General features: G+C 37.5%; 1 long non-coding RNA gene across 1 annotated transcript; it reads left to right on the top strand.

The window, feature by feature from the left end:
- The first annotated feature begins 3183 nt into the window (after window positions 1–3183).
- On the top strand, window positions 3184–4351 carry LOC135221291 (uncharacterized). Its single transcript, XR_010315898.1, has 3 exons — window positions 3184–3774; window positions 3932–3981; window positions 4261–4351. It is a non-coding gene; the product is annotated as an uncharacterized LOC135221291 (long non-coding RNA).
- Window positions 4352–24861: the final 20510 nt, after the last annotated feature.

Below are 24861 nucleotides of genomic sequence, written 5' to 3'. Positions count from 1 at the left end.
TCGTGTCTCCACACTGAAGAGGAACCATTACATTCCTAAATTGAATGTGTGTGTGTGTGGTTTTAATATATCTTAAATATATTTGTCCTCAAATATGTGGTTTTCTTTCAAGTTTCAAAGTTCGATACTGATCCGTTATCATTATTCACCATTGAATAAGAGATTCAATAGAATTCTCTTTTTTTTTCCAAGTTTCAAAGTAAGTTAATGACCTGTCATCAGAATTCACCATTTACAAAGAGATTCAACAGAATTATTGTTTTTTTATATTAATTTCAAAGTTCGACAACGATCTGTTATCATTATTCACCATCAAAAAAGATTCTATAGAATTCTCTTTTTTTCAAGTTTCAAAGTAAGATAATGATCTGTCATCATAATTCACAATTTACAGAGTTCAATCAATTATTTTTTTATATAAATTTCAAAGTTCGACAGCGACCTGTTATCATTATTCACCATTAAATAGAATTGATTCAATAGAATTTTTTTTTCCAAGTTTCAAAGTACGATAATGATCTGTTATCAGAATTCATTATTTACAGAGATTCAATAGATTTGTTTTATATAAATTTCAAGGTTCGACAACGATCTGTTATTATTCACCTTCTCCAAAGATATTCAATAGAATTTTTTTTCTTTTTTTTCACGTTTCAAAGTACGTTCATGACTTGTCATCAGAATTCACCATTGACAAAGAGATTCAATAACATGAATTCCCTATTTTAGTTTGCAGGGAACAAACCAGAGCGAAGAGAACGCTCCTACACAACACAAGAGGGAACATCTAACTTGCAAATCTGTCAAATGCGATTAAAAGACGTTATATAGCAGCATTGGATTCGATTACGTTCGTCCTCATTCGGTCAATTTTCGGCGTCGAATCTGTCGAGGTAAATCTATCGAAATAAAAATACATTTACACAAGAATTCTGATTTCTGTTATGCTGACTTTTGACAAGTTATTCTTGTTACGCTGATGTTTGGCAATTTAAGAGTTATTCTTGTTACGCTGATGTTTGAAAATTTAAGAGTTATTCTTGTTACGCTGATGTTTGACAATTTAAGAGTTATTCTTGTTACGCTGATGTTTGACAATTTAAGAGTTATTCTTGTTACGCTGATGTTTGACAATTTAAGAGTTATTCTTGTTACGCTGATGTTTGACAATTTAAGTAAGTTTTGATACGCTGATGTTTGACAATTTAAGTTAGTCTTGTTACGCTAATGTTTGACAATTTAAGCAATAATTGTTACGCTGATGTTTGACAATTTAAGTTATTCTTGTTACGCTGATGTTTGACCATTTAAGAGTTATTCTATCCTTATCAAGAAAATATTGTGCGTTAAATTTTTTGTAGTTCCGATATTGAAAATATACAAATTTCCAGTACTGGAACTGGAAGTGGAATACAGATCTTAGGCCAAAGGCCAAGCGCTGGGACCTATGAGGTCATTCAGCCCTGAAAGGGAAACCGAGAGTGTAAAGATTTGAAAGGTGTAACATGAGGAAAAACTCAAAGCAGGGTGGAAAACATAAGATAGAAGGAAAAGAATGTGAACGGAGGTGCAGTAAAAGGAATGAAAGAGGTTGCAGCTGGGGGCCTAGGGAATGCTGTAAAGCACTTTAACTACTGCTTACAGTGTGCTGCGTGAGGTGCACTGATAGCACTACCCCAATACGAGGCAGATGTCCAGTAACTCGTCAAGAAAGCATGTGGGAAAAAGTATTAAAAAAAGAGAGAGAAAAATATGAGCAAAATTGAAAACAAGAAAAAATTAGTAAAACTGAAACGAGATAGATAAGTTCTTACAAATACCAACTACTATTATTATTACAACTCTGATAAAAAAAAATGGTAAGCAAATATCTTTAGGAGAGCCATATAACCTTCATAAAAATCTAGAATCACAGCCAATAGCAAGATTACCTCGGACGATAATGAGAAAAATAGTCACCTAAATTCTGAACACATCACGATTTAAAACACCTAATCTTATTTCCTAAATGTTTACCCAAGATCTTGCTTATCATTACTGTTTGTTTGTATGGTGTTTTTACGTTGCATGGAACCATTGGTTATTCAGCAACGGGACCAAAGGCTTTACGTGACTTCCGAACCACGTCGAGAGTGAACTTCTATCACCAGAAATGGACATCTCTGACCCCTCAATGGAATGCCCGAGAATCGAACTCGAGGCCACCGAGGTGGCAGGCGGAGACCGTACCAACCACGCCACTGAGGCGCTGCTTATCATTAGTCACATCCTAGTTTGCTAGATACTCCTACACAACAGAGATATGAGGGACTAAAGGAAATATCAACGACAGCCTCGCAACAAACAGATAACAATGATTCATCATAAATATAACCTGAGCTCTAAATGAAAGGAGGCCTACGTAGTCTTTACTCCCAAGTTTGGAAGGAGCTACTGTGATCTCACAACGACCCAGAATGAAAAATCATCGGTTTTATTAAATCTGGAAGACAAACGGCCGCCGTAACTGGGAGAAATATGGTTTGAAGTCTTTGTTTACTTTTAGGGAACTTGTAAGAAAATGTCATAATCATAAATAACGATTTTGTTTTATATTTTCCTGCAAGTTTCTTGAAAAGTAATCATAAATATTTATAACGATCCTACTTAATGGAAAACGTATAGATTCGGGTGCTGTATCTCACAGGTAATTAGGAAAATATTTTGATGACTAATGGTACCAATAAATTATGCTAAAAGTTAACTCTTATAATTAGGCTTTAACTGCCTTCCGATCCGGCCCGCCACCCCAACCATTTTTTACGTCAAGGACAATAGGTTGCCTCTTCCGTCGGCCTTTGGTTAAAAATATAAAACATCTGATGTCTTTGCTGTCCAAAGAAATATTACTAACCCTTCTAGTGTCCTGCCTCCATTGACAATCTATCAAACAAGCTACAGAAACATAAAGACAATGACATCTATCAAAGAAGTTACAGAAACGTGAAACCTTTTGCTTTCTTTGACAGTATTCCACGTTGCCTGTACTGTATACAATCAAAAGTACATGGGAGATCAATATGGGCCGATATAATAGACGATCTTAAATTCCTTACTTTGATCATTGGTGTTCGACAAAACAATCAACAATTCAGGTTATATACTATACAGAATAAATAAATTTTTAATGTACTTGCTTACAGCGGCAGGAAGGATTCGTAAATATGGAATTTCAGTATTACCAAAATAAGAAAAATAAATACTTGGCACCGCTTACAGTCCTTCCTGCTGCCATAGTTATGATCGGCAAATTGTTGACTCCTCCTCTTTTTGTTGTTTACGAGGAAACGTCGAGACCGGCGAATGCGTGAGAAGTCAGTACTAGCAGTCCAAGCAGTCTCAGCAGTCGAGGCAGTTCTGCCAGTCCGGTCAGTCCGGGCGGTCCTGTCAGAGCATTAGGGCAGTGAGCTATCCTGTAGGACCCACCACATACCCGTATGCCAATGAGCCCGTCTTCCATCGTCAGTGTGAGCCTGTCCTCCTGGAGGATGTCTTGGACGAGGCTCTGATAATGTTATTAAGAATCAAGGGTCCCTCAAGAGGCATTTGTGAAGTATTCCCTTGGTTCCATAATTTGGACGGCGTAATTGGTGGCCACCTGGAGGTGCTCTGCCTCCCACGACTGATTTGTTCATCATCGTCTCGACTTTGACTCACCTTAGTGGATGATTTGTGGAGAAAAGTCACGTTCTCCTAAGCATTGACTTCAATCCCTTCTTGCTCGGATGGACTACGGTGAGTACCAAGTATTTTTTGGGGCAAATACTGAATGGTAATCGTAGCAATCTCTTTGAGCCTTTGTCGCTGCCTATTAAAGTCCTTCCTACCTGCCATCGGTAGAGTACGGATATTCACGAATGTTTAATAGTAAAGATTTCTCTTGTCCTTACAGTGGTTTCGCAACTCTACTGAAGGTTGTTCATGGGTTTATTGTACATAGTGGTAAGCTACCATTTGTTATTTCTGGATAAGTCAACATAAAATTGTAAGAATCTCCTTTAATGCAAACTTACACGGATATTATATTATTTCAGGATAGGATTATCCAGCCTTGATATAGTTGTCATACTTGGTTTTTCTTGTCTTGACCTACTTACAGAAAGGTAACAGTTTGCATATTCCTATGTATAAGTGCTTCTTGCCATATTATTCTTACCTATATAATTAAAGTTAATTCTTATGCTTCACCACTAACGTGCAATTTCTGTATTTCCCATCCAGGTATGGAGGAGAAGCTGATTATTGAAGAGGAAGAGCCCTGTGTCATGCACTTGACACATTTGCAATAAATAATAAATTTAAACATTTCAAAGGTGTATGAATTGACTTCCCTTCAGTATTTTAAGTACCTTATAAGGTGACTTCACAGTTTTTCAGCTCATATACCAAATTAGCACCATATCGATAAAATGTTGGAAAAAAATAGATAAACAATTCCACGACTCTGCAATTAAAGGACGCAACAATGACACCAGGAGTAGGAAAAAAAGAGAAAGAGGAAAACAACAAAGACCTTAGAAGGAAATAAAGTGAGAGAACAACAACAAAGTGCTCAGTAGTAAAAACAAAAAGTTTCAAGACCTTAGGAGTAGGAAAAATATAGAGGAAAACAACATAGACCTCAGAAGGAAAAGTAACCGGGAAACAACAACGACCTCACGAGGAAATAAAATGAGAGAAAAACAACAAAGTGCTCAGTAATTAAAGAAAAAACAGAATGAGGAAAACAACAAAGGCTTCAGGAGGAAAAAGGTGAGAAACGCAACAAGAATAAAAAGACGAAACAAGAAAGACCTCTCACTCAACAAAACATATAAACGGAAAACAACAAAGACATCACAAGGAAAGAAATAAGGGGGAAGACAACAGAACCCTCACGAGGAAAAAACAAAACAAAAAAAAGAAGAAGAAAACGAGAGACATCACATTGGAAATAAAGAATAAAACAACAAAAGACCTCGGGAGGATAAAGAGGGAGAAAAAACAGTTTTGCGGTAAGAAGAAGAAGAATAAGAAGAAGGAGAAGAAGAAGAAGAAGAAGAAGAAGAAGAAGAAATTGTCCGCAACGTCGACCCTTGATTAAACACCTGAGCTATACACAAACTCTCTCTCTCTCTCTCTCTCTCTCTCTCTCTCTCTGGATGCCGCTGTGATTTAGTCGTCCGGAAAATGACAATAGTAAAGGTTATTTTTCGTCTTATTAAAGTACCGTCTCTTCGCTTTTTTGCGACTGGGGAACGAAATGAAAAAGGTCTTGCGGTGTTTGTCTGTTCAGTGACGAGCAGTGGTTCTTAACGTGGGGGAAGGGGGGGGGGTGGGGGGGGGGGTGGGGGCCTCTAGGGGTCGTCAAAAAATTTCCAGGGGAGGAGCAAGCCCTAAGGAAAAATAAAAACAATTCTCTAATTATATTCATTCTCTTAACGAAAAAATTCAAAAGTAGGTCTGTGGTGTTTGTCTGTTCAGTGAGAGAAGCGGTTCTTAACCTGGGGGGCGCAGCGCCCCTTCTAGGGGGTCGTCAGCAATTGCCAGGGGAGTCGCGAGGCCTAATGAAAAAAAAAATTCTCTAATTATATTCGTGATTCTCTTGAAGTGAGGAACTAATATTCAGAAGTCTTTAAAAAAATGGAAAAAATATCGGGTTATAACGTTACTTTCCTTGAGTCTACTACTCTAGTTAGGCTCGTTGGTCTGACCTTGTTTTGTAATGACTGACCTCTCTCCCTATCCCTCGAAACTCCTTCTCTTTCTCATTCTTTTTTTTTTATTCATTTTCCTTTAAATCTGGGGGGAATTTGACTCAGAGATGCAAGGGGGGCGTGGAGGGAAGGACCAACTCTTAGAGGGAGCGTGGTCATAAAAAGGTTAAGACCCACTGAGTGAGAGAATGGGGTGACGAAACAGAAGAGGATATTTCGATTTTAATCGTAATTCAAATAATGATCATTGACGCGATTATATCTTGTGGGAGGAAATTATAACTTTCGTATTACTTTCGTACTAATATACGTGTGCTAAAACTAAGTTTTACAATGATGCCTTTCGTCCATATTCTGGCTCATATACTTAGGAAGTTCAAGTTTAAGAGTAAGAAGGATTTCACGCCTATTCTGTGTCCCGCATTCTTTAAGAAGTTCAAGCTTAAGAATAACGCTTAGCATAAGAACTTTGTTCATATTCCGTTTCTCTGCAGAGAAATGTCACTGCAAAATAATACTGAGACGAGACATAATGTAGAAATAATACGAATGGAGTGAACTGCTAAAGAAAGAAGAAGAAGAAGAAGAAGAAGAAGAAGAAGAAGAAGAAGAGAGAGGGAACACTGGAAAAAAATTAAGACGAAGCATAATATACAAATAATCCGAATAGAGTGAACTGGTATAAGAAGAAGGAGAGAGAGAGAGGAGAGAGAGAGAGAGATGAGACGAACGATCATGAATGAGAGAGACGAAAAAGAGAGAAGAGATTGGAAACGAGACAAAAGTTAATGATGTAAGAATAATGAGAACAAAGCGAACTGGTAACGAGTGTCTTACAGCAGAGAGAGAGAGGGAGTTTGTTAGAGAGACGAGACGAAGAGACTGAAAAAGAGGAGAGACGAGACGACAGAGAGAGAGAGAGAGAGACAAAAATTGTTAATGATGGATAAGAATAATGGAGAACAAAAGCGGAATTAGGTTAACGAGTGTCTTACAGCAGAGAGAGAGAGAGAGAGAGAGAGAGAAGAGCACCGCCAATGCAGCCTCATATCATGAATAATAGATGAACTTCAAATGAAGCTGAAGTCCTGAATCACAGAAAGAGCCTCCATGCGGTGTAGGGATTTTAGTGTTGTCTCTCATTTAGTTATTGGTAACGTTTCTCATCTATAACCGAGTTCAGATCTCTATTTTTGTCAGGTTTCTCGTTTGATGTCGGGTTCAAGGTTCCACTTGTAGTTAGGGTTCTCATTAAATGCAGAGTTGACGAATGACTGAGAATTATTACAAAGTAGTTGAAAATGCGCGGAAGTGTCTCCGGCGCAATCGAGATTTCTGTACAGCGTATAATGCTGTGTGAGCTGCGGCCCCATGAAGCTTCCAGCCACGGCCCGGTGGTTGCCCGTCCTATACCATTGCCAGACGCATGAACATAGCTATATTTAACCTTAATTAAAACAAATACTAATGAGGCTAGAGGGCTGCAATTTGGTAGGTTTGATGATTGGAGGGTGGATGATCAACACATCAATTTGCAGCCCAACAGCCTCGGCAGTTTTTAAGATCTGAGGGCGGACAGACAAACCATCTCAAGTCCTTTTTTTTTTTTTTTTTTTTTTTTTTTTTTTTTTTTTTTTTTTTTTTTTTTTTTTTTTTTTTTACAGAAATCTAAAAACGCCAGCAAGAAAAATAAGCACCGGTTTTCCCAACAACGGCAGGAAGAGACGGAAGTAGATCACGGAGATTAAAAAAAATAATAATGATAAAAATAGTAATAATAATATAACAGAGAGGACGGAATGGGTAGAAAAGATCAGACAATTGATGGAGCCAGATACAGAAAGCCTACAACACCAAGAAATTAAGGGATAAAACATGTGAGGTCAATAATAATAATAATAATAATAAATAATAATAATGAATAATAATACAGGTTTTATTGGGAAATAATGGCTATTTCAGCCCGCGTTTCTTTTGTATAGAAGTTTCTCTATTCATCTTATTACTGACTTTTCTTCTGTACTAAGAAGAATAGAGAAACTTCTATACAAAATAAACTCGGCTGAAATAGCCATTATTTCCAATAAAACCTGTATCAATGAAGGTCTTCTTATAGCATATAATAATAATAATAATAATAATAATAATAATAATAATAATAATAATAATTAAGAAAAATAATTAATAATAATAATTGAAAAATTATCATAGTAGCACGAGTCTCAAATGGGAGAATGCAAACCCAGTTATGTAAATGTACATATATTTAAATTTAAAAACAGCAAGGATAGCTTTCGGGAATCTGTACAGATTCCCGAAAGCTATCCTTGCTGTTTTTAATTTAAATATATGTACATTTGCATAACTGTGGATTGCTTCTCCAATAATAATAATAATAATAATACAAAAGAAAGAAGAAACGGGAGTGAATGAAGGAGATTCCATTTAACAAAAGGAAAAACTAAGATTAAAAAATTGAAGACAGTGAACTGCACGAGTGAATTGCAAGTCCCCTCTACGAGACACAAAAAAAAAAAAAAAAAAAAAAAAAATCACACACACACACACACACAACTGCAGGAGACAGAAGGGAAGGACGGGAAGGGGATGTGGAAGGGGGGGGGGGGGTGGGGGGGGGGGGGGGACGGGGGAGGGAAGGGGTGCATTAAACAGTCCGTACTGGGAGGAAATAAGCTGTTCGAAGAGAAAACGAGACAATGCAGAGAGGTATACGATCTCGCTAAACGAGGCCGGTGCTTCGTACGCTTAATTAGAAACCCGACCAAACTTTTCCTCTAGGGGTTAGTGCCGTCAGTGCACCTCGTGCGGTGCGCTGTAGGCGTGACATTAGGTTCTTCTGAATAATAATTCAGAAAAAATAAGGAATAAATAAAAATACAATAAAAAGGAAATCCACTGTTCAAACTAGAGTAGATTCACATCAACCGTGCATTTGATGTCTAGGCCAGTCCCTTACGACGCTCCTGATTGGCTGTTGATAAGCCAGTCACAGGGCTGGAAACTCTCAGTCTCTCTCGAGAGTTCACATGGGTAGGATCTATGTTCAACTCTGAGGGGTACGTCTTTCAAAAGTATCACTCCGGAGAGGTGGCCGAAATACCGCCCTGCCTATGTGAACCTCTCCATTCGAGAGAGAGACTGAGAGTTTCCAGCCCTGTGATTGGCTTATCAACAGCCAATCAGGAGCGTCGTAAGGGACTGGCCTAGACATCAAATGCATGGTTGATGTGAATCTACTATAGTAAGGAATCAATTACTTCCTTCCCCAATTATATACCAACATCAGCGACTTTCTCTCTCTCTCTCTCTCTCTCTCTCGTCTTCCATCATTCAGCGACTTCTTCGCCGACGCGCTGACGAAGGCGACGGTATCCAACGAAGAAGAAGAAGAAGAAGAACAAAAGGAATAAGAAAAGCCGCCACGGAATAATTACCGCCACAAAACCTAATCTTAAGTTAACGCGGAGGTTGGTTAATCCGGGATTACGTTACGTGAGAGAGAGAGAGGAGACCTTACCTTACCTTACAGACCTTAACATCTTGTTCGGGTTGCCCCAGGTCCCTCAGTGTGAGGCACCCCTCTAATGTCTACCAGAGAGTTGCTAGTACATCTTCCGGTATATTTTGCATCTTCCAATCTTGGATGGTCTGGGATGCAGTTTGTTAGATATTTGTCGAGCTTATTCTTAAACACATCTACGCTCACTCCTGATATTCCTCAGATGAGCTGGCAACGCATTGAATAGACGCTGCATTATCGATGCTGGTGCGTAGTGGATTAATGTCCTGTGTGCTTTCCTTATTTTTCCTGGTATAGTTTTGGGCACTATTAATCTACCTCTGCTTGCTCTTTCTGATATTTTTAGTTCCATGATATTTTCTGCTATTCCTTCTATCTGTTTCCATGCCTGAATTATCATGTAGCGTTCTCTTCTCCTTTCTAGACTATATAATTTAAGAATTGTAGTCTTTCCCAGTAGTCTAGGTCCTTAACTTCTTCTATTCTAGCTGTAAAGGGACCTTTGTACACTCTATTTGTGCAATATCCTTTTGATAGTGTGGGTACCATATCATATTGCAATATTCAAGTGGACTACGAACATATGTTTTATAAAGCATAATCTCATGTGTTCAGCTTTTCTTTTTTGTTTTTGAAGTGCCGTAACAACATTCCCATTTTTGCTTTACATTTTGCCAACAGAGTTGCTATTTGATCATTGCATAACATGTTCCTATTCATCATCACACCAAGGTCTTTAACTGCTTCCTTATTTGTGATGGTCTCATTATTAGGTCCCTTATATGCATATAGCTTTCTTTCTCTGTCTCCATAATTTATTGATTCAAATTTATCAGAGTTAAATACCATCCTATTTACCTCTGCCCAATCATATACTTTGTTAAGGTCTCTTTGTAGAGCGTTCCTATCTTCATCACAAGTAATTTCTCTACTTATTCTTGTGTCATCTGCGAAACTACTCACTACCGAGTCCTTCACATTATTGTCTATGTCTTCAATCATAATAACAAACAGTATTGCAGCTAACACCGTACCTTGCGGCACACCGGATATACCTTGACCTTCATTCCGATTTCTCGGTCGTTTGCAATAACTATCTGTTTTCTGTTGTGTAAAAATTCTTTTAACCATCTTCCTACTTTTATCCACGATATTGTGTTTTCTAATTTTCTTCGCTAATATATTATGGTCTACTTTATCAAAAGCTTTTGCAAAGTCTAAAAAAACCACATCTGTTTCATTTCCGCTTTTCATATTTTTGAATATGTTCTCACGGTGGACTAACAGTTGGGTTTGTGTACTTTTTCCGGGTACGAAACCATGTTGTCCTTTATTAAACAAATTATTTTTTATTAAATGTTTCATAATATTTTCTTCATTACCCTTTCATACACTTTCATAATATGTGATGTTAGACTCACAAGATCCTATAATTGACTTTGCCTCTAGTCTTGATCCACTTTTGAAAGTAGGGGTAATATGTGCTAATTTGTGCTCATCATAAATCTTGCCTGTATCTACACTTTGTCTTAATAATATTGCAAGTGGCTTTGCGATAGAATGAACTACTTTCTTTAACAAAATAGCAGGAATTCCATCAGGCCCTGCAGCAGCTCCATTTTTAATTTCATTAATAGCCTGCACAATATCAGCTTCATTAATATCTATGTCAGCTAAATATTCACTATTTTCATCCCTTACTTCTATATCATTATCTTCATTATCTATTCTAGGGGTGAATTCTCTCTTATATCGTTCTGCCAGTAGTGTTGCAAATTTTCCTTTTTTTCATTCGTTAATCTCCCTTCAATTCTCAGAGGGCCTATTGCTATTCTTCTTTTATTCATCTTCTTCGCATATGAGTATAATAGTTTGGTTTTGCTTGATATTTAATAGGGTTTTTTCTTCCAAGTCCCGTTTTTTCATTTTCTTTTGATTGTATAATCTTTTGTTCTGCATTTTCTATCTTACTTTTTAGTTCTATAACTTTCCATGCATTTTTTTCTTTTGCAAGACCTTTTTTCCACTTTCTGATTTTCTGGAACAAGATCCTTCTGTCTCTTGGTATGCATGAATGATGTTTACTTTTCTTCTTCGGTATATATTTTTTCCACTATTTTCTCCAACTATTTATATAATATCTCCGTATTTACCCTTATGTCATCACTTACGAAATGTTATCCCAATCTTTGTTTAATTCTTCATTAATTTCTGACCATTTTATATTTTTACTGTAGAAGTTGTATTTTCCATATCCTTCCCACTTTTTCATTTCTTGCTTATCTCTATTTTCACTTGCTTTGGAATGAACTGTTAATTCTATGACATTATGGTCTGAAATATTCGCATTATAAACTATTATTTCTTTAACATAATTCATCTCGTTCACAAATACTAGGTCTAAAAGTATTTTCCTTTCTGTTGGCAGGTGATTTATTTGTTGAGAGAGAGAGAGAGAGAGGAGAGAGAGAGAGAGAGAGAGAGAGAGAGAGAAATTCCACTTTCTCAACTTTAGAAACCAACAGGGTCAGAATAAGCCATTAATTCAAGAAGTAAATCGCGGGCGGAGAGAGAGAGAGAGAGAGAGAGAGAGATGAGAGGGAGAGAGAGAGAGAGGAGAAGAGACTGTTTATTTCTTTTTTATCCCCGGAAATCAAAACGCCAGTTATTCAAGCATTTTCCGAGTTCGTTCAAATGGAGAAGATAAAAAGCTCATCCAATCAAAATTCCCCAGAATATTTTTTATTCTTTTTATTTTTTTTTTTTTTCATTTCCTGGCGATGAGCCGAGTATAATTCGACCCAACAGCGCCATTTCCCGATGTAACAAAGCATGAAATCAATGTCTTTATTTCCACCCCGGTGAAAGAAGATATGAGAGAAAGAGAGAGAGAGAGAGAGAGAGAGAGAGAGAGAGAGAGAGAGAGAGAGAGAGAGAGAGAAGGGGGAGACAACCTTCTGAAAAACATATATATATATATATAATCATATATATATATAATATATATATATATATATATATGATATAAGAATAATATATAATACATACATACAATATATATATATATATATATATATATATTATATATATATATCTATATATATATTATATATATATATATATATAAGGTATTCCAAGCGAAGGAATTTAACAGCATACAGCAGGGTCCAATAAACACATCAAAAAGGCCATATTTATTCATAGAAGGCGTTTTGCTCATCATCTATGTGCATCCTCAACGTATTGTATGATATATATATATATATATATATATATATATATATACATATATATATATATATATATATATATATATACTATATATATATATATATACATACACGAGTATTAAAGTAATAATGCCAGTTCGGACCCGTCCAGAAATTGCAAGATTATGAGACATATAACGTTAATAACATGAAACCTAATTACGTCATACTGGTCGTTACGTCTGACAGTAATGTCGCAACTTCGGCTCGTTATTAATAACGCTCGTAAAAGCTACGACGATGATAATAATTACCGGCAACGACGCATTATTCCAAGTTCTTCTTTGTTTACATTTTTTATTTCCTATTATTATTCGTGTTATTTCTTCGCATAATTTAGTTCCATGTTTAGTCTCGTCTTTCCAGAGATTGCTGGACAGGTCTGGATGCTGTCCGAATGTCATTAGTCGTCTATTGACGGGAGACTGACATTGACAAGACAGGAGGAATGTGGACAGGTTCAAATGACGCCTGTGGATTAATCGCTACATGAAATCCTTCCGACGGAGATTGACGTCTGGACGGAGGTAGAAGTATTCTCTCTCTCTCTCTCTCTCTCTCTCTCTCTCTCTCTCTCTCTCTCTCTCTCTCCCCTGCATTCGATGTTTTTTTTTTTTTTGCGGAAGATTTTTTTCCTTTTTTTGAGATTCGGCATATTTAGTTTGTCAGATTCTATGTTTTATTGTATTTTATTTTATTTTATTTTATTTATTTATTTTTTTTTTGCGACAAATTTTGACGTATTTTATTTTGCGTCAGATTCAACGTATTTTTTCTTGCATCAGATTCAAATTTATTCATTTTTTTCCCGGCAGATTCGATTCATTTATTTTTTTTCCCAACAGATTCGAATTTCAACTCCCATCAGATTTTTTCCCATGATACTTAACGTGTGTATGTGTGTGTGTGTTTCCTTTCTTTTCTTATTCGTCGAATTCGACGTGATTTTCTTTCTGTCAGATTCTACTTTTTTTTCAGACTCGGAAAAGGTGGAAATTGTACGTCTGACTTTTTTTTTTTTTTTTTTTTTTTTTTGTTTTTTTTTTTTTTTTACTCCTGACGTGTCTGTGCCTCCATCTCGAAAAGCATAGTGGTGTTTCATTAAAAAAAAAAAAAAAAAATCCGCTCTCTCTCTCTCTCTCTCCTTCTTATATTTTTTTCACGAGAAAGATAAGCTCTTCGTGTTAAGTCTTCCAAGCAATTGGTCTTACAAATTCCCCCCATTAAGGAACGAACTAGATTGAAGCCTCCAATTTTGTAATGGCGACGGCTTTGCTTGCTTTGCTACGCGTCTGACTCGCTTCCTCAGAGTCCATTGTGTGCGAATGAGAGAGAGAGAGAGAGAGAGAGAGAGAGAGAGAGAGAGAAAGGCTGGTCTCGTGTGATTCGGCTGCAAATGGCAGTGAATGGTTACGTCCCTGTTTTTGGTTGAGGGATTCCTGTAATGGTTCCTCCTCCCGCTTTTCGGTTTTACGAGATGGACGTGCAGGGTGTGTGGTAGGGGGAGGGGGGAGGGCATACTCTCCTCCTAACCTCTCCATACACACACACCCCCGACCCCCCAACAAATACCTATACACCCCCACACACATCTCAACCAACAGGCATGCACAAGTACATTTTTATTTGTGGGGGGGGGCGGGGGGTCGTTCACTTGACATGATCCCGTTCTTTATTTTATGTTTCATTACAAAGGGTATAGTACCTCGGTTTCTAAATAACTTCCATCTAACCAGTTGTCAATATTCATTACTTGACTTTATGGAGACTTCGAAAGAAAAATAGTTCAGATATTGTAGCGTGCCCGTATTGAAAATAGAAACCATTAAGAAGTCGTCTTTTTAGTAATAAATATAGGAGAGGAGAGAGAGAGAGAGAGAGAGAGAGAGAGAGAGAGAGAGAGAGAGAGAGAGCACAAATATACAGAACTTGTCTTACTTAGGAAAGAGAATTAGAGAACTGGGAAAGAAACGAAAAGCAGAAAGAAAGACGAATAAGGAATAACGAAAGTGAATGAAGAGAAATAATCATATTTCGCCTCACGGAATCTATAGAATCCAAAACCGTCTAATAGTCTAATATAATCCGAAATCCGTCTGGCCATGAAACACCCTTCCGTTAGACGGACCAGGGAAAGGGTTTTTATTTTATTCTTTTATTTCTATGAAACACTGCTATGCTTTTCGGGGTGGAGGCAGAGACAGATGTCAGATCTTGCGTCAGACGAACAGTTTCCACCGTTTCCGAATATGACGTAGAAAAACAGAAAAAAATAAAGTTGAATCTGACGCAAAGAGAAAAGGTCGAATTTTATGAAAAAAAATCGAATCTGAAGGGGAAAAAACAGTCTCAAAAAGAAGAAAGTTTGATTAAATACATTAAAAAAAAGTCGATTCTGACGCAAAAAAATAAACTATATAAAAAATCAAAATAAATTGGAAAAATACGTAGAATGTAACACACACATACACACAAATCGAATCTAATATAGAAGTGCGTCGAATCTGGCGCAAAAAATACCTCGAAACAGTTTAAAAGATACGTCGAACCTGATGCAAAAAAATATGTTGATCATAGCTGAGAGAGAGAGAGAGAGAGAGAGAGAGAGAGAGAGAGAGAGAGAGAGAGAGAGAGAGCATGCTCCTCCCTCCGTCCAGACGTCAATCTCCGTCGAGAGGATTTCATGTAGCGATTAATCCACAGACGTCATTTGAACCTGTCCACATTCCTCCTGTCTTGTCAATGTCAGTCTCCCGTCAATAGACGACTAGTGACATTCGGACAGCCTCCAGACCAGTCCAGTAATCTCTGGAAAGACGAGACTAAATACGGAACTAAATTCAGGTAAGAAATAACACGAATAATAATAGGGATTGAAAAATATAAACAAAGAAGAAATGGGAATAATGCGTCGTTGCCGGTAATTATTATCATTGTCGTCGCTTTTACGAGCGTTATTAATAACGAGCCGAAGTTGCGACATTACTGTCAGACGTAACGACCAGTATGACGTAATTAGGTTTCATGTTATTAACGTTATGTGCCCCGATAATCTGGCAATTTCTGAGCAGCTCCGAATTATCATATCACTCCGATACACCGAGGAGTTTTTAGGATTACGAAAAAATATCTAGAGTTTTCTGTATCAAAAAGTAACGATCATTGTTTTATTATTACAAATACCATTAAATCTATTATCTTTATAGTTTAATAATTGCTGGTATAGTGATACAAGGTGAGAATCACTATAACCGTCCTTCGTAGATCTTCACATTCATTGTTGCGGTGACAGAACAAAAATGAGCTGATTCGCTATAAAGCGTTTGATCGTTATGAATAATTACGCAATAATGAATTTTATATGCATGTTTGTTAATGAATCTCTTCCCAATAGTAGTACCAGAAAAATCATTCTTTTACGTGGCTAATGGGTAACTATAAATCAAGATCTAGTCACTAAGGATTCTGTGTGAGGTGATTTTAATACTTTCATAATATTATTCTTTTATATTTCTGGTAATTCATGGCTAATGGCTACCTATAAATTACGATCTCGTCACTAAGGATTCTGCGTGTAACGATTTTAGTACTTTCATAATATTATACTTTTATATCTATGGTAATTCACTTCTCCACAGGTAAGGTAATTCTCTCTCTCTCTCTCTCTCTCTCTCTCTCTCTCTCTCTCTCTCTTCATTTTGCGACCAAACTGTAATCATTCAGTGTCTAGTATGTCTGAGCCATGTCCAATTTGATTAAAATTCTTGGCGCCTGTTTACCCATCAATAATTGTCAATCAGTGTGGCTTTGTTCTCCACGTATCAAACTAACGATGGAAAATAACATTAACCGAGAAACTCTCTCTCTCTCTCTCTCTCTCTCTCTCTCTCTCTCTCTCTCTCTCTCCTTCCAAACTGTATTCCTAAGCAGACACCTAGATGCAATAACACTTTTGTTTAAACTTTTATTATCAGACAAAAAAAAAAAGTTTATTTGACTGACGTAAACACTAATAATGGCTCTCCTCTATTTATTTATTTATTTCATTTATCTTTTTACTTATTTACTTATTTATTTATTTATTTATTTATTTATTTATTTATTTATTATTAAAAAACACGACTAACTGCTGAAAAAAGTATCGCTGGAAAATACTGGAATAAATTAGCATATTAAAGAAATCACGGTACGCTGACATTGATGATGACATACAAAGAGGAATGAAGGTAAATGCAAAGAATGTGGAAAGAGAGGTAAAAAGACGTAGCATAGAGGAACCATCACAAATACAAAAGGATAAACCACAAATATCCATAATTAATGAATCTGTAAACCGGGAAACGTTTATATGAAAATGTGCAAACAACTCAAGTCGATTGTAATATTATCTAAAGGCTGAATTTGCACAAGCACACCTGGAGAGAGAGAGAGAGAGAGAGAGGAGAGAGAGAGAGAGAGAGAGAGAGAGAAGTTAAGTGTATCTTAGTTTTACCAGACCACTGACTGAGCTGATCAACAGCGCTCCTAGGGCTGGCCCGAAGGATTTAGATATTTTGACGTGGCTAGGAACCAAATGGTCACCTAGCAACGGGACCTACAGCTTAATGTGGGATCCGAACCACATTATATCGAGAAATGAATGTCTATCACCAGCAATAAATTCCACTGATTCCGCGTTGGCCGAGCCGGGAATCGAACCTCGGACCACCGGATTGGTAGCCGAGCGCGCGACAAAACCACCACTCGTCCAACGAGGAACTGAGAGAGAGAGAGAGAGAGAGAGAGAGAGAGAGAGAGAGAGAGACGTAAAAATAACTAGGTCGGAAAGAATCGCCCGTAAAGGGAAGAAACATGGTTTCTGGAGAAAAGACGGCTTGGATTATACGACGCGACTAAAAACTGGAGGGCGCGAAAGAGGAAGAGGAAGAAGAAGAAGAAGACGAAGAGGAGAAGAGGGAGATGATACAAGAGGAAAGGAAAAACTCTCGAGTATATCGACAACACCACCCACTCCCGCTCAGAACAGCAGCCCTGCCACTCGAGATGTGATAATTCGTCTGGGTCATCAATATTCAGCACACGAACGATTGAAAAGTACCTGCTTTGTGCACCGGGGAAGCCGTAGGAATCTTTTTTTTTTTCTTCTTCTTCTTCTTCTTCTTTCTACCTTTAGGACGTCCTGCGCCTTCCTTTGAAGGCGAAAGCGAGCCTACTTACAGGACCATCACGGCTCAATCAATCCTGTATAAACTCGGCTCTGTGTAGGGAAGCTGTGGCGAAAATACAGACAGGAATTCTTTAGAGCGATCGAGTATACAAGTGCCAAAGGATACAGTAAACTCTTATATAGACGCGGCTCTGTATAAGGAAGCTGTGGCGAAGATACAGACAGAGGGTCTTTAAAGCGTTCGAGGATACAGGAGCCAAAAGGATACAGTAAACTCCTGTATAAACTCGGCTCTGTATAGGGAAGCTGTGGCGAAGATACAGGCAGAGGTTCTTTAGAGCGTTCGAGTATACAGGCGCCAAAGGATACAGTAAACTCCTGTATAAACTCGGCTCTGTATAAGGAAGCTGTGGCGAAGATACATAATAATAATAACAATCAACAATAATAATAATAATAATAATAATATGCTTTATTTCAGCTCAGGGCCATATACATTGAATATACAAAATAAAGACAGTAACATACACAATCTAGATACATAAGACATGATAAAAAAGAAAAAGAAAATGAATAATCGGCACTTATCCACAAAATAGCTGAGGCAGCATAAAATATAGTAATTATAATACTGGTAATAACAATAATAATATTGGTGAGAAAAAAATGCATTGAGAGTAATAACAGTTAGTGCACAAATTATATAACTTAATTTTCAACTAGAGACCTTAGGTGGTTACAGTAGCCAGGTCCAGACGGCTAAATACAAAATTGAATGTAAAAAAAAAACTTTAACTTGATAGTAATCACAGTAATAATAAAAAAATTAAAATATCAGCAATAAATGTAATAATGACAAAAACTGCAGATGACATCTTGCCAATACAGAGATTAAGTCCTTTAGGGGACAAAGGCCTCATTTTCCCATCTTTCCCACAATTTAGATCTTCTTCTTGCTTCACTCCTTAGGATGCTTTGTATGAGCGAGTTGCTGCTGTTTCTCACTCGGGTTACCAGACTGGACATTGTTCGCCTAACAATGATTTTTAAATTGTCTAGGCGGTTTTCTATGAACATCTGTGTGGCGGAGTGGTAGCGGGGAGTGTTTGTGAGGCGTCTCAGAATGTCATTGTGCACAACAGTGATGCGTCTCATGGTCTCTCGGGTATAGTTCGTCCAGAGGGAACACCCATAGATACTGTAGCAGTACGAGCGGAAGAGCAGCAGTTTCAGGTCTCGGTGACAGAAGGCAAACCTTGCAATCATGTTGCCAACTGCACATACTTTACGACGCCTCTGTTCAATGTCTGCCGTATCTTTTAGGTCGTCGGTGATAATGTGACCCAAATACGGAAATTCGTGCACAAATTCTAGCCGATGGTTTCCGAGGAAATTTGTGGTTCTGCAATATGCTTAAGCGATCTCGTGAGCAGCGACATGCACTGGGTCTTCGTTTCGTTGCAGATTATATCAAATTCCTCTGCATATTGGCGGAAGTGTCGGATGGAGTCGTTGGTGTTGTTGGAGACCTTGCACTGATGGGGAAATCAGAACCATATCGTCGGCGTTACAGAGGTTGTTTATAGTTGTTTCATTGACGGTGCATCCGATTGGGAGTGGAGTTCAGTTTTGACATTTAAAGGCATCTGTGGTACGTATTAAACAGGTATGGAGAGAGAATGCCCCCTTGCCGAAGCCCGTTTAGGGAGCCGAAGGTGTAAGATAATACGTTACCCCATTTGACACAGAATTGCTGTGTGGAGAACCAGCAATGCAAAATGCCGAATTAAATACAGGGGTGTGCCCCTTTTATGCAGCTTCAGGAAGAGCTTCAGGTAGTTTACTCTGTCAAATGCTTTTCTCACATCTACAAAACAAAGAACAGGAGAGGCTGATGATAGGTAGTAATTCAGCAATTCTTTCAGTATGTAGATGCAGGTGTCGGTTGAGTGGTTTGCTTTAAACCCGAACAGGTTGTCAGTGGTGTGTAGAAAGGGGAGAATTCTCACTAGAAGAACAGACTCAAGTATCTTCGATGCGATCGTTGAGATTGCAATCGGCCGGTAGTTGCCAGGGTCAGCTGCATCCTTTAGCTTGTAATTGATTAATGGTATCAAATGGAATGGACTAAGAGTAGGGAGTCTGGAAGAAACCGGTGAATTATGCACGCATTGAATAGGGCAGCTAGCAAAATGTAAATTATCGGATGGCAGAGTTTGAAGGTCTCTGCAGGAAGACCGTCCCAGCCGGGCGATTTATTATTAGGTAGGCTGTTTATGGCATCGCTGATGTTACCTGGCATAATACGGTCTGCAAAATGAAATTGAATGTTGTCAGTAAGGAGGTTATCTACATCCCTTCGGGAATCTTGATCATTTATGCAATTCAGGATATTGTTGAAGTGATCTCCCCACATACTTGCGATAGCTTCGTCTCCGACTGCTTCCCATACTCTCTGTGATAGCTTTTTAGTTTTGGGATTTAAGGACTGGATATCTTTCCAAAGACGAGGATAATCACCAGATTCTAAGTTTCTAGACATTGCATCGGATCTTAGTTGTTTTTCATTTAACCTGCAGTGCTTAAGAGCAAGTTTGAACTGCGCTCTCGCCTGTCTCATTAGTAGTGCAGTGTGCCCTTCCCTGGGGCTACCATTTTGCCTCCACAGTAAAAACATTTCTCATGAGTATGTATACAGATCTTTAACCAAGTCATTCCATCCAGGTATATTACGAGAATTACCTTGATGAAATCTGTAGGCAGTCCTGCCCGAAGCAAAGCGATCGAGTATACAGGTGCCAAAGGATACAGTAAAAAGACGATGATACCAACGACCAGATACGTGACGATCCAATTCTTGGATCGACTATCAGACGATCCAATTCTCCGGTCACCCAAAAAGACGGCCTGATTCTTTGATGATCTACGTTTTCAAAAGTCAGCCAGAAAGACGAGCAAATCCTTGGATCAACCAAAAGGCAATCCCGTTTTTGGATCAATGAAAGTCAATCTAATTCTTGGCGCAACCAAAAAGCTATCCAATTATACGATCAATGAAAGACATCAACCAAAAACTATCCAATTATAGGATCAATAAAAGACATCAACCAAAAACTATCCAATTATAGGATCAATAAAAGACGATCCAATACTTGGATCAACCAAAAAGCTAGCCAGTCATAGGATCAATCAATAGACGACCCAATTCTTGGATCAACAAAAAAAAAATCCGATTCTTGGATCATCCGTAATACGATCTTCAACCACAACACAATCCAATCCTTGGCCCAACCTCAAGACAATCTACTAGGTCTTGAATCAACCAAAGGACGATCCGATTCTCTTTCAACCAAAACACAATAGATGATGCAATTCTCAGCCGATCCACAAGACGACCCAGCCTTCGGATCTAAACTGCAATCATGTGAGAGAACTCAGTTTAATGGCGAGTGATTAAGACTAAGGAGGATTATGGTCGGTAATTACTTAATCAAGTGCGCTACCGAATTATGGAGGGACAGGTATTAAACGGTGACATAAATCTGGTGAAATGAGATAATCTCTCGTCATTCTCTACTCAAGTTCCATCTCGAAGATCTTCCTCTATTTCCTGATCAATTAAATCTAATGATGATTTAAATCTGACGTCACGGGGTAAGACAGGGTGATTGCTTTGAGTGTTATCCTGAATCTGGAGGTAAAATCTCTCTCTCTCTCTCTCTCTCTCTCTCTCTCTCTCAGAGGCAACCTTTCACGACTGATTTGAACGTCAGATTCAGGATCCAAGTAGCTCTCTCTCTCTCTCTCTCTCTCATTCTCAGGCACACCCTTTCACGACTGATTTTAACGTCAGGTTCACGATGCCATGCACTGGGACCTATGAGGTCATTCAGTGCTGGAATGGAAATTGAGAGCAGGTAAGTTTTGAAAAGTGTAACAGGAGGAAAACCGCAAAGCAGTTGCACTATGAAATAATTGTTAGGAGAGGGTGGATAGGAAGTTGGAATAAAGATAATACGAATGGAGGTACAGTAAAAAGAATGAAAGGGGTTGCAGCAGCTGGGGGCAAGATTACAAAGAACCTTTTGTAATGCCTACAATGTACCCCGTGAGGTGCACTGGTGGCGCTACTCCACTACGTGAATAACCCAACTACTTTGAAAAGTCATGTATTATGAACTTTGTTGGGGGGGCGGGGGGCGGGGGGGGTGTGGGGAAGGGGCGATGAAACTCTGGAGAATATTCTCTTTTATAGTTATTATTATTCTCAAAAAATAATTCAGTTCAAAGATTTGTAATTGTCGCAGTCATCCATCGTCAAATGATGAGGTTTCATGATTAATGACCGTCCCAATTATACCCCCTGTACGTCGCTTCTGTTTGCCATGAGATTAAATTTCCTCGGGAATTTCTCCATTACCAGAGGCGCCTCATACGTTGTTCTGTTTTTGCTAGACTGTCTTGTTAAAGAAAACTTGTGTTTTGTTTTATTTTCTTGTCAAAGAAAATTTGTTTGGTATTTTGTTGTCAAAGAAAACATCCCTTTTTTTGTTTTATTTTCTGATTTTCTGCTTAAAGAAAAGTTGTGTTGTTTTTTAAAGAAAACTTCCTGTTTTGTTTTATTTTCTGCTTAAAGAAAATTTGTTCTGTCTTATTTTCTTGTCAATGGAAATTTGTTTTGGTTTATTTTCATGTCAAAGAAATTCTGTTTTGGCTTATTTTGTTGTGAAAGAATATTTCCTGTTTTTTTTTTTTTTTACTTTAAAAAGAGAATTTATTCTTTATTTCATAATTATATATATATATATATATATATATATATATATATACGTATATATATGATCATTTTGATGCTAAGAAAAAAAATAATAAAATAAAAAGACAGAGAGAGAGAGAGAGAGAGAGAGAGAGAGAGATTTTGCGTCTCCGTACTTTGTGAACGCTTACTTATACATGTAAGGAGCCCCAGAGTTCAAAGACTGGCACACGACGGGTTGATTAAATTTATTAGAGAATTTAAAATTATAATGGAGAGCGCGAGACTTTGACGAATAAACGAGAGTACTTGACTGGGGGACGATGTGAGTGGATCAAGGGCTTAATGAAGCAGCCCAAGAACAAATTGCGCGCGCGCGCGCGATGATAGAGATTTTTCACGTCTTTCCTCATGTTTCTATAAACTATAGTTAAAAAGGAAAAAAAAAGTTAGCAAGATGAGTAAATCTGAACAAGAGTGAAGTTATGACGATCAATGGAAACGAGGAAGATGGAATAATAACTATTTTTATGAATGGTGGAAGAATTGAAGCAGATACCTCATACATACATGGTTGGCAAGATGAGAGAAGAGGTGAATCACATATTATCAGGTCAAACAAGGAAGGCAGTAAGGCATGCGCAAATTATTGGGAGGAATCTTTAAGGTGATATGGAAGATACAGCTAGTATGCATCAAGTGACTGGTTTAGCCAACTCTCCTTTATGGAGGTGAAGTGTGAATGTTGAATATGAATGAGGGGAGGAAGATTGAAGCTGTACGGATGCATTGTTTGTGTGGTGTATGTGGAATAAGAAGCAAAAAAATGATAATAATAAATAAATAAAAATAGTGATAAATGAGAATATATGTATATGTTAAAAAATTAGTAAAATTGAAGGGTGAATCAGTGTTTTGGAAATGTTATGGTAATGAGACAAAAATGAAGGATGATAAATAAGTAAAGAAACTGTAATTAGAAGGATTTTATTGAAGTCTTCCCCATAAGGAAAGTTCCCTGGCAATAACTTTAAGTCTGACATGTAATAATTTCTACTTAAAACCTACAGAATAATAAGAAAAACGCTTTGTAGTGTGTTCAGGCCAATTGCTCTCGTTCATTACGAAATGGAAAACGAAACAAAACCACACACAGTCCAAACCTAATTAGACCCTGCGGTGGAGACTTCAAAAGTGATTCATACATAATTCCTCTCTCTCTCTCTCTCCTCTCTCTCTCTCTCTCTCTCTCTCTCTCAATATCTATCTTCGCATTCTTCATCTTTTGTAGAAAACATCTCTCTCTCTCTCACTATTTCTCTCTCTCAATATCTATCTTCGCATTCTCCACTCTCTCTCTCTCTCTCTCTCTCTCTCTCTCTCTCTCGTTTTTAATCTTAATACATAATTCCTATCATTATTAACCTTCATACATAATTCTCCTCTCTCTCTCTCTCTCTCTCTGTTTCGTTATTTTATGCAGTTAACCTTAGTTGCCCCAAATCAACAACAACGATGTCTAAAAAAAATAAAAAAATAAAAAATAAAACCTCTTAAGACTATCCTTGGACCCATATCAAATTAAAAAGAAAAAAGGGAAAAAAATTAGAAAACACGAATAAAACGAAAATACTAACATTGTAACCCCTCCAACATGGCTAGATCCCAAATCTTCCTACGCTGACTATAAGGATCTTAGGCAAGGTGTGGATTCTCTCTGGGCTTTCTTGTAAGTTGCCGGATTAGCCAGATTTTGGGCTCTGAGACCTCCTCCTGGCTTCAGAGAAGGCATCTCTGTTACCTGGCATGTAAACAATCGGGCATTCAGGAGTAAATATGACGACAGCTGTGGGGTATTCTGCCCTTAACGTTCGTACGATGCCCGGGGAAGGGCGCAGGTGCCAACCCTTCCTAATCATGTTTTTTTTTTATTCTTTTTTGTATATTTCGTATATATATATATATATATATATATATATATATATACATAAATACATACATACATACATATATATATATATATATATATATATATATGTGGGTATGAGTTTGATCATATCACCGTGATTAATATACATGGATTAAGCTACAAATGTCCTTTAATATCCAATTCGCTCTACCTCGGAATTAATATATTTTCATATATGTTAACCGAAGGGGAATTTTTTTTAATTGATAAGAAATTATTCGGCTCGTGGACGCGAAAAAATATACCCCTTCGGTTAACATATATAAAAATGCATATCAATTTCCGAGGTAGAGCAAATTAGATATTAAAGGACATTTGTAGCTTAATGCATATATATATACGTGTATATATATATATGTATATATATATGAATACATATATATACACATATTATGTGTATATATATAAATATGTATATATAATA

This window comes from Macrobrachium nipponense, chromosome 20 (genome assembly GCF_015104395.2).
Source record: "Macrobrachium nipponense isolate FS-2020 chromosome 20, ASM1510439v2, whole genome shotgun sequence".
In the NCBI taxonomy this organism is placed as follows: Eukaryota; Metazoa; Arthropoda; class Malacostraca; order Decapoda; family Palaemonidae; genus Macrobrachium; species Macrobrachium nipponense.
The sequence above is the reverse complement of the archived record's forward strand: the minus strand, read 5'-3'. Positions and strand labels throughout refer to the sequence as shown.